This window comes from Mirounga leonina, unplaced genomic scaffold, assembly GCF_011800145.1.
Source record: "Mirounga leonina isolate KUSES-001 unplaced genomic scaffold, KU_Mleo_1.0 Mir_205, whole genome shotgun sequence".
Taxonomy (NCBI): Eukaryota; Metazoa; Chordata; class Mammalia; order Carnivora; family Phocidae; genus Mirounga; species Mirounga leonina.
In genome coordinates this window covers 391,507-401,973 of record NW_023270515.1, presented here as the reverse complement: position 1 = coordinate 401,973, position 10,467 = coordinate 391,507, and the positions used below count along the sequence as shown (strand labels likewise).

General features: G+C 45.8%; 1 protein-coding gene across 2 annotated transcripts in view; it reads left to right on the top strand.

Annotated features, from left to right (window-relative positions):
• The first annotated feature begins 1,157 nt into the window (after window positions 1-1,157).
• Window positions 1,158-10,467, top strand: part of ERG (ETS transcription factor ERG) — a 254,369-nt gene continuing 245,059 nt past the window's right edge. Inside the window, exon 1 of one of the 2 annotated variants that reach the window (XM_035028863.1) lies at window positions 1,158-1,235. The gene's annotated coding sequence lies outside the window, so the exon portion shown is untranslated. Of the gene's footprint in view, window positions 1,236-2,043; window positions 2,104-10,467 lie in introns of those variants that run through there. The other variant, XM_035028862.1, reaches the window with a different exon arrangement.

Below are 10,467 nucleotides of genomic sequence, written 5' to 3'. Positions count from 1 at the left end.
GAGAGAAAAGGAACCAAAATATGCAATTGACAGTTAAGGAGAGAGGCAGGTTGGACATTATTTAAGACCACATAAACTGTAATATAGTGACTTCTGTGGTAGCAGTGAACTGAAAGGAATCAATCGATTTTTGCAAATGATGATTCTAGCACAGATTATACAAATTGACATGACCCTATCAATGTTCACCTTTTAATACACATTCTGTTCTTTGTACCGTAACATCTTTAAGAAAACGATGCATTCTTGTCAGAAGCTTATTCTGTTTTCACTGTTCATTTTTACTGGCATCTTATCTTGGCCCCCTTAGGACAGGTGGCTTGTATCTCATCTACCATGATGTGTGTGTTTATTCAGAAAATTTCCTAAGAACAGATTTGTAGTTTCACGAAAGTTGCCCATTTAAAAAAGAAACACTTCCTTGGAGAGTTTGTAATGGCATATTCTCAAATTTCTGAGTCATTTTTGGCATCTTTAGGGTTAAAGATCCTCTCTGAATCTATAGGTCCTGGAGAAGGCCATTTCTAAACTCAGCTGCTTAGACCCATTTTTTCCCCCAGCAAACAGGAAATGGAGCCCTGAAGGTTTTTTGTTTTTTGTTTTTTTTAAACTGGAAAGTGTGTGGGGAGGGGGCATACTCATGGTGCCCACTTACAACCCTGAGCCTGACCCAGACTTGGGGGTCTCTCTGTGTTTTTTCTTCTCTCTCTTTTTTTCTATTATTTTGGCAGACTTTTTGGAATGTCTGGGAGCTAAGGGCTTTGCTTCATGGAGCAGAATTCTGCAGCAAGAAAAAGAGAAAGTTATAGACTAAACCACAGAAATGTAAACACGTCTGCAGCTAAAATAACTCCACTTTCATTGAAAACACTCCTCCTTCACAATCAGACTTCTGTGTGCTATGGTCAATAAAACTGCATGTTAATAGCGACCAATTAATAGATTATGTTGCCCGGCCTTAAAAGTTGAGGGAGTTTTAATTATTATTTTTCAAATTAAAGGAGTGCTTATTCCCTCCCTCCCCTTGGGGTGGGGGGACTTAGCTTTCTTTCTGGCTGTTTGCTGAAATTCTTGGCTGTTAAAGTTTGGAGAGGGAGGGACGCGGGTAGTTTTCACTTGGTCGGAAAGGGGAGAGTGTGCGAGAGGACGCCCAGGGATGGGTTCCTAGCGATCACGCAGGGACGGTCGTGACAGCCCCCGTGGGACATGCGTGCGTGAAGAGTAGCAGCACTCAGGTAAGCGCGATTTTGAGGTCAGGATTCACTGATAAACTAAAACATCTGGAGGGGCTTAGCACAGTGCCCCCGAGGAGGCCGAGGAGCAGAGCCTCGCGGCTCCCCCTTTTGGAAGCTGTTTTTTTGCGGGCACGGTCCCCACGGGACTGCTGTCACGGCTTCCGCGCGTCAGGCCGCGGTGTCTCGCATCCAGGTATCCTCGGCGTCCCGCGCCGGCCGCTCCCCGCGCTCGGCTCTGGCTCCCGGGGCGCGCACGGAGCGACCCCAGGTCTCCCTGCAGTCGGCGGCACCGTGGCACCGCGTCTCTTCTTCACCAGTCTGAGGGCGACGTCTTCGCTGTGACGAGCATCCAAGGCAGTCGGTGGTCATTTTAAACTTCCCCGGCAGCAACCAGTTCTTTTATTATTTTCCACGTCTGTAGTGGCTGAGGCTGGGGGTAAAAAAAACTACTCAGCAAAAGCGACCCCGAGTTTCGAGGAGCAGGCACGTCCGCGGGCTTCCCCCCCCACCCCCCCCCCCCCCCCCCCCCCCCGGCCCCGCCCCGCCGGGCCCCCCCCCCCCGCCCCCCCCCCCGCGCACACCCCCCGCCCTTGGACACGCGCGCCCCCGCGCCGCGCCCCGCCCCCGGCGCGCACCCCCGGATGGCGGGTCGCGCGTCGGGGCGGCCTCCCTGCTCGGCGATTGGCGGGAGCCGGAGCCTCCCCGAGGCCGGCGCCCACACCACGGGCTGAGCCCGTCGGCGCCCCGGGAGTCAGTGCGGCCCGGCTCGGCGCGCACCGGCAGGCACGCGCGCGGGCACACGCGGCGCGGATACGCGCGGACACGCACGTGCGGGACCCGCCCTCCCCGACGGCGGCGCTCGCCTCCGGTAAGTCCCGCGCCCCGCGCGCTCTGCCCGGCTCCCGCGGGGCGGCGGCGGCGGCGTGGCCGGCCCTTCCGACGGCGCCGGGACAGGTGGGGCGTGCGACGCCGGCAGGGAAGGCTCGCCGCTGCCGGGTCCCGGGAGGCGCGCGGGGTCGGGGCCAGGGTGGAGCGGAGCGGGCACCCCGACATCGGCCGGGGGCTCACCTGGGGCACTGAGCAAAAGCCTGCTCTTGCTTGTCTCGCCCGGCGGTAGGTGTTGCATTAAAGCCCGCTCTTGACTGAGCGCAGGGACGAGGTGTGGACTGCGCTGTCACAGCCGGGTCGTCCTTGCCTGCGTGGACTCTCCCTCCGACGGCGCTCCGAAACCTGGACTCCGTCCCTTTCTTCTCCCCCTCCCTGTCTGTGTTTTCACCTTCGGACACCTCAGCCTGCGGCTCTTAGGTTTATGTGCTTACAGTTTGCCACCTTAATTGGAGGACTTGGCATGTTTAAAAATGTAACCTGTAGTTCATTTTTTTTTTTTTTAATCAGCTAGCCTTGGTATCTAAAATCCATCATCCATTTATCGCTATTACATATTGATAGGTGTTTTGCAAAAGGTACTCTATAAGGGTTATTTTTAGTATTTTTAAGCATAAACTTATATGCTATTATTAATAGCAGACTAGACTGCCCAATAAAATGGATAAACAATTTTAATGCAGATGTGGACTTAATACAACTCTTCGTTGATATAAGGATAATTTTGTTTATCCTTCAAAAAAGAACGTATTCATATGGGCCACAGATTTCACACTCAACATGTTTCTATAGTTTCTGTAGTTCAAAAAACTTTCAATGTGAGTGAAAAAAGCACTGTATTTTTCCCTGGGTGACATAACGTAGTGCACAGAGTTTATTTATCATCGGAACCACTTTTGAGTATTTTCAGTTCTCTCCAAGTAGTTTGGAGCCCTTGACCGACCTCGGCTCCTCATCACCTTATCACCAGGAGAACTGTCACACATTCCTGGGGTTAACCCTTGCTCTGCTGGCAACAGCTTGTGCTGGCTCCTTCATCAGTGGGAAGCCCAGGCAATAGAAGTTATATAAAAACCCAACCAGAAAAATTACTTCACTGGGTGTCAAATTATGAATGAGCTAATCATACCATTGAAATTACAAATCTAGTGGAAACAGGATGAGCTATGCAAACTTGTGGCTAATATGTAAAGTTTTATAATTCTAAAGAAAGGTTTTATGAGTGCTACCCACATCACACGTGCTGTTTGTGGTTTGGTAATCCTAGCTTCGATTCGAGTCAATGACTTCTGGAAATTACACTACATTGGCGAATGGGCATTATATCTTTTGATTTATATGTTGAAGAATATGTAATTCCAGCGCCACTTAAAATTACAGTTTCTCTTCTAACACTTTGTCATTACTTCATTTTATTTTTAAAAATTCAGGATGAAGTTGTGATACATTATTTTACATGTGTCTGTTATTTCCTGATGAGTGCTTAGAGATTTAATCTGATGTTCCTCCTTTAGCTAAAATTTTGAAAATCAGGGTTTGCCACTGAATGGATTTTGGGGTGGGGTTGTGTGTACATGTGTATATAAACATTCCCTCCTCCACTTCTCATGTTTTCTTTTGACATTAAAGAAAAATCTTTTTGAATTTCTATCTCATAAAATCAGGTGTTTTACTTGTGGTGAGGGCTAGGATCCCCGGGGAATCCAGATATATAAGTAAGAAGTAAAGCATCTCCGAAAGATGTCAAGATTGATTTTTAACTTAGATGCTCTCTAAAATATTATACGTATACTGTGCATATGTGGAATATATCATGTGTCATGTTATAGATAAATAAATACTAGAAAAGTTTCAATTTTTTCCCTAAAATTAATATTAGCTCTGATTTTTTTTCTGGTTAGTTATCCTTACACAACAACAACATCAAATAATAAAAGGGGGATTTATTTCTTCACAAGACAGAGGAGCTAATGTTTCTAAAGGCTTTTCGTACTCGGCCGTGAAAAAGGATAGCAGGTCAGCGTCTGTCATACGATATGGAGTGGTGGGGAGACATTGTCATGTTGAATAAATATCAGTGCTGCCTGCTATTTCATAGAACTCCATTCAGGGGCTGTTGACAGAGAGGCACCTGTGTGTTTCTAATGAGACTTACGGAGCCGGGGGAAGCAAGATGCGGTCAAGGTAACTTAAGTCATCGTGAGCAAAATCCCAGCCTTTTGATGCTGCTCCCCTTAGGGTGGGAGTTGATCTCTCTAAATGCAGGTAAAGAGACAAAGAGGTCACCTCCTGGGTCCATCACCCCTTGCTTCCCAGGCAAGCTTTTCCATTGAGGAGGAGAATACCAAAGGGGTTCTGTTTGCTTTCCCCGTCCCATCTAAGGATTCCTGGGCTTTGGGGGTGGGGGGGTGGGGATATAGTCCTTCAAAATACAGCTTTTGTTTCTGATCTACACCTTGAATTTGAAACGATATTAAAAACTCTGGAGAGGCATTTGTAAGAAAAACAAGCTGATGCAATAGGAGTATTCAAATATTTTGGACACAATTTGAGGCAATTTGGATACCTGGTTACAGTAGCGCGAGCTGGAGGGTTGGGTGGACTTCCCATCACCGTGGTAATTGGCGATTGCTTATGCACGAGGTCTACCAACCATCCCTCTGTATTGTTGGTGCTCCCAATGATCTCCCTGGTGCTTCTTTGCACTTCCAGGCAGCTTATTAGCAGCCAGTTAGCTAGTTGTGCATTTTGCATTGTCAATATACACCTCAGATTTATTGATTCAGAGTGTTCTGTAGATAATAGGCGTTTCCAGTAGTTGGACTGGCCTCAAAACCAGTTTTTCAAAAGAGCCAGGGGGAATTCCTCTTTTAATTTTACTTTTTATTTGCAACATTTTGGTATTTAAAGGAGAGAGGATTCAATGCTTCATGTTTGTAACATTGAAAATCTAGTGAAGGTAGTGAAGGCGGGCAATCTAAAATTACTTTGCTAAATTTAAGTGTAAGTAAAATGTAGACGACACCAAGAAATTAAAGAGTGCGTCTAAGAATGGCCTAAGTTTTAGATTTAAACTAACTTTTAAGTTCTTCTATTTTTATAGTGACATGTCATAATCTGGAAGACCCTGATTGCACATGAGAAATAGTAATTTGACAATGAAAGTAAGGGGTTCGGTTACCTTGACTCAGTGTATGTTCAGAAGTGTGTGCAAAGGAAGTTTATTTATGTGACTTTTTTCCATGCGTGTGATGACTGAAATATCCTTGAAGTGTGTAAAATAAGCCCTTTGAATTAACTTATCGCGTTTTTATTAGAATCCTAGAGAACTAAACGTGAGATCTGATCAAGGACAAATCGCTAGCATGTCTAAAAGTTTTTAAAAACTAGGTCTGTGGCTCCTTCCTTTTAATTTTGAATCGTTTTAGTGCGAATGAGATTTTCATACATGCTGGTGTCTCATGTGGGATTCCTTTTAGGAATCATATTATTTCAACAATTATTCCCACTGGAAGGGGGAGAAAGGCATCTCTCCAATGAATAGGAAAGAAAACAGGCTCATGTGTGGTGACATTTTTTAATAGCAGGAAACTCTAATTTTCACTTAATTAAAGGTTCGGCAAAGGCTCCCAAATCTTAATTTAAAAGTAAAGCCGTGTGTTTGCTTCTCAAGTCCGGGTGCAGGGGAGCAAAGGAGGGAAGGCCTGTTTCGCAGTGTACACTCTGTTAAGTGATTCCCCAATCCCGGTGGAGAGATTCGTTTTCTCTGTGATGCAGTGGAAGTATGGGTCATGGATTCTTGGGACTTACTAACTTAGCGAAAGTTGCAAAGTAAAAGAAAGACTGAATTGGAATGTTCCAGGCAGGGAAGTTTGTGTAACCACCTTGGTGTGCTCATAAACTGCATCGTGGAAAATGGATCCGCCAGTGGTGTTCCCCTTGCTGTCTGAAATAAGATGGCTATCCGATTCTGGGCTCTTCGGAACAATAGGAGAAACCAAGGTCTTACCATATCTGTTAACGACCCATTGTCTTAACAGAGTAAATTCATTGGAATTGGCAATGGGGAAGTGCTGTTCGTCCCTGTGTGCATCCCTGAGGCTGGGAATTCTGCTTGAGGCCAGAATGAATGAGGATTTCAGGCATCTGAGAGGAGATTGGAAGATGCCTTCAAGGTGGGAGGGGGAGGGGACCACTACGGCGCTGTCTGGGAAGGCAAAACTTTGGACCCCAGGAGGGAACAAGGTGGACTTTGGGATCCAAGCTGAGTGTAAATAGTAACAGAAGTATGTGTTAGTAAAATAAAATGTTTGGAAACACAAGTCACTGACATACTCTCTAACATAAAACTTTTAAATGAAATGTATTAGAAAGCTGAAGTTCCTTTTATTAGGAAGGGGAAGATAAAAAAACATGGAGAAGAGAAGCTGCCAGCTCAGGAACCTTCTAAGATCTCATGCTTCGAATGCATTCTCATTAAAATTATATCCAACCTCACAAAGCTGATGTGAGCCGGCTGCCAGATTTACAAATCTGGGTCTCTAATTGCACAAAATTTAAACTTGTCTTGTGCAAGGCTTGCTCTTTTTGCAGTGCAAGATTCAGCGGCAAGATGACAGAATAAGCAAAAGTGGAGGAAAATTTGCTTCTTCGGTATCGAAAAGTACTTCCTAGTCTCTTTGACCCTGGCGGTAAAATTTACTTCACTACAGAGTTCTAAAATAGAAATAATGACAATAAATATCAAATCCCAGGGAATATTGTGGGTCTTTTTTGGAGAAGGTGTGTTAAGTCGGCATATTACCAATATTTACTCCAGTTTCTGAAACCCAGCTGAAAGCCCTTGCTGTGGAGGCAGAGGAAGAGATGATTGATAGTTGCTTCACGTATCAAAATGAGAGGATCTCATAGCCAAAACTGTTGGTTCTGAGGCGGCTTAGCCTCGTATCTCATGATAAAATTTGATTTATTTTTTGCAATTTTCTAAGACTTCTAAACACAGGCGGTTAAACAGAACGCCCCACAAGCACAGTTTCTCCCAAATACTCCATATTAACATTGTAAAACCAGAGGTAAGTCAATAAAATCATCCCAGGGGCATCTGGGTGGCTCATTTGGTTCAGTGTCTGACTCTTGGTTTCGGCTCAGGCCGTGATCTGGGGGTCGTGAGATTGAGCCCCGCGTCGGGCTCTGCACTCAGCAGGGAGTCTGCTTGAGATTCTCTCTCCCTCTCCTTCTACCCCTAGCCCCCACTCGTGCGAGCTCTCTCTCTCAGATAAATACATCTTTAAAATAAAATAAAATAAAATAAAATAAAATAAAATAAAATAAAATAAAATAAAATAAAATCATCCCGTAAGTATGTAGACCCCACAGTAAGCTACCAGGAGACAGAGAAGGGGTTACATTTGTGTGCATATTAATAACACGTTTATAACTACAGTTAGCTTCAGCATAAACATTTTCTTTGCAAAAATGAAGCATTCAATTATGTTAACTTTATTAATTTTAAGCAACCTGGGGACACATTTCTCAGTCAAAACTTCTTGATCACCTATTGCATGAGGAGCACTGGCCACAGAGAGACGTGGGGAACATGGGTTGATTTGAGACTACGAAGGCACTGGATATGTCTAGAGATTGGAAGAACAGCTGTGAATATGATGGTGGAAAGCCAGAAAATTTCAGTGTGGAGCTTACCGATCTACTTGTCTGACTCCTGATTAGTGACCCGCTTGAATTATTCTTTTTTTTAAGGTTTTATTTATCTGTCAGAGAGAGAGAGGGGGAGAGAGAGAGAGAGAGCACGCACAGCAGGGGGGAGGGACAGAGGGAGAAGGTAAAGCAGACTCCCCACTGAGCAGGGAGCCGGACGCGGGACTCGATCCCAGGACTCTGGGATCATGACCTGAGCCGAAGACAGATGCTTAGCCGACTGAGTCACCCAGACATCCCATCTCTTTTCAACTAGTCGTATTGACAACGTGTAAACAAAACTCTAGCCCTTTCCACTCCAAGTAGCTAATAGTATTCACTCCGAAAGCAGTGTCCTTGGGATAAATATCTGCAGGTGGAAATTAATGTAAGGCAAGAGGCATGCCCAGGAAGGCTGGGAATGCTGATAGGCAGATTGGTCTGTGGTCAGATTTGATCCAGGCTGTGAAGGTTCAGGACTCCAGCGGAGGAGGGGCATTCCAAGTCACGGAAAGGCAAGTACAGGGAGAGAGACTAGACCGTGCAGACTGTATCGGGGAGTGGCAAGTTGCTTCGTAGACTATGTTATTGCCTGATATTCTACGCAAGACCCCTCTCAGGGAGGGCACTGGGCGAAGCCTCAGGTTATATCCTGAGGAAGTTGAAATATGGAAAGGGACTAAGGGGGGAGTGAAGCCACGTGCCACGGGATCTAGAGAGCGGTGACTTCATATGCTAACAAAAGTGGCTCATTCAATAGTGCTACCTGCTCAGACCAGGCCGGTGTGACGGTGAGCCGGGGCCCCTGCGGGGCTTCTACGTCAAGTGCTCTGATGTGCTGTTTGGGGGCCATGGCAGAGACCACCCATGCAACACACAGAGCAAGCTTCTTCTCCCATCGCACAAGCCCTGATCTCTTATGGACCGACGGGAGAACTTCATTTGCAGTCTCAGCATCAGGAGTACTTGTGTGAGCCTTTGGCTGGGTGGCCCAGCTCCAGCACGTGGCCCCCACCGCCTGCCCGCTGGGCTCCCATGGTCTTAGCTCCCACCATCTGCTCTGACCCTCGTTTCTCTTTAGCTCTATCTTTAGTATTTATTGTGCCTCTATTTCTGAGTTTTTAAAGGCCTTGTTATATTGCATATATCCTTGTAGATCACTTTAAATCTTTTTTTTTTAAACAAGGTAGAGTATAAATAAAATAGCCCATCTTACAAAAATCGTACGAAGAGTGATCTAAACCACACCGTAGGAAGATCAGAGAGTGCTTCCCGAGGGAGGAGGCATTAGAGCTGCCCCGTGCCCTGTGTTGGCTCTCTAGGCAGGGCTGGGGGGGAGTGGGTAGGGGGGCTGGCGGGCAGGGCAGGGGAGTCAGGCATTGCCGGTGCTAGGAGCATTGGAAGTGTTGCCCAGGAGCTGGGTCATGTAGCATGGGACCCACAGGGCCCTCCCCGGTTTTGGAGGGACCAATCTAGACACTTATCTCAGTATCCCAAGTGTGAAGTTGCAAGGTAGGGAATGAAATGGTCTTGCAACAGGGAAGGGAGAGTGAGTGTGGTGTTTGCAGGATCCTAACGGCAATGTCTGCACCAGATGGTGGAGGCTGGGGTGTGGGTTGTCAGAGTCACCCCCACCACAGCTCTTTGAAGGAGGGGCCCTTATTGCCCCCATTTTCCGGAATATCAGGGTGAGGCTTGGGAGTGCTAAGGTCAGAGTTACACAGGTAGTAAGGACTCGCAGAATCGAGTTCCAGAACTCCCTTGGTCAGAGAGGAGGGCCCACTCCCGAAAGTGACAAGGAGGAAGCAGGGGCCAGAGGGGCAGAGACGGTGGAAGGTCAATCAAGGCAGCAACGCTGGGCAGAGAAAGTGGAGCGCAAGTCTCATGGCTCGTTCTAAATTTTCCAGTAGCCACATTAAAATTTCCAGGGGCCAATGTTTAAAGTTTCCAGTAGCCACATTAGAAAGAAAACGAAACCGGTTAAATTAATTTTAATAATCTATTTCATGTAACACAACATGTCCAAAATATTATCATTTCAATGCAATGCATATAAATATTGGTGAGGCATTTTATATTATTACGTTTTATATTAAATCTTCAAACTCCAGTGTGGAGTTTGCACTTACAACACATCTCAGTCTGGACTGACCATATTTCAAGGGCTCAGTGGCCACACGTGGCTAGTGGTTGTTGTATGATTAGACAGTGCAGGTTTAGAATCTTAGGCTAGGGGATCATATTTAATATAATCAGTAACCATGAAATCCATTATATAACTCGACACAGGAGTAGAATTTTGTTACTTGGTGTCTCCTTTGGATCCCACCCAGCGTATCACTGTGGAGCCAGATATGATAGCAATAAGAAATTGAGTGCTAGCATGACATATTTAGTACTCAATTTGCAGTTTTCTAATCGGAGGGAAGATGTATATATAATTTCCTGTTGACTCACTACATACTTTTAAGGAACAAAGTAAATACTTTCAGGCAGAAGCTTTGCACGCCTGGTAACGCGTGGTGCTGCTTTTATTGGAATCATGCTCTGACAACTTCATGAGTAAAAATCTTCCTCGAATATTCCCTGTTTAAATATAATTCCAGGATGATGACAGATTTCTTGTTTTGCATGCAGACAGTTTCTTGAGAAT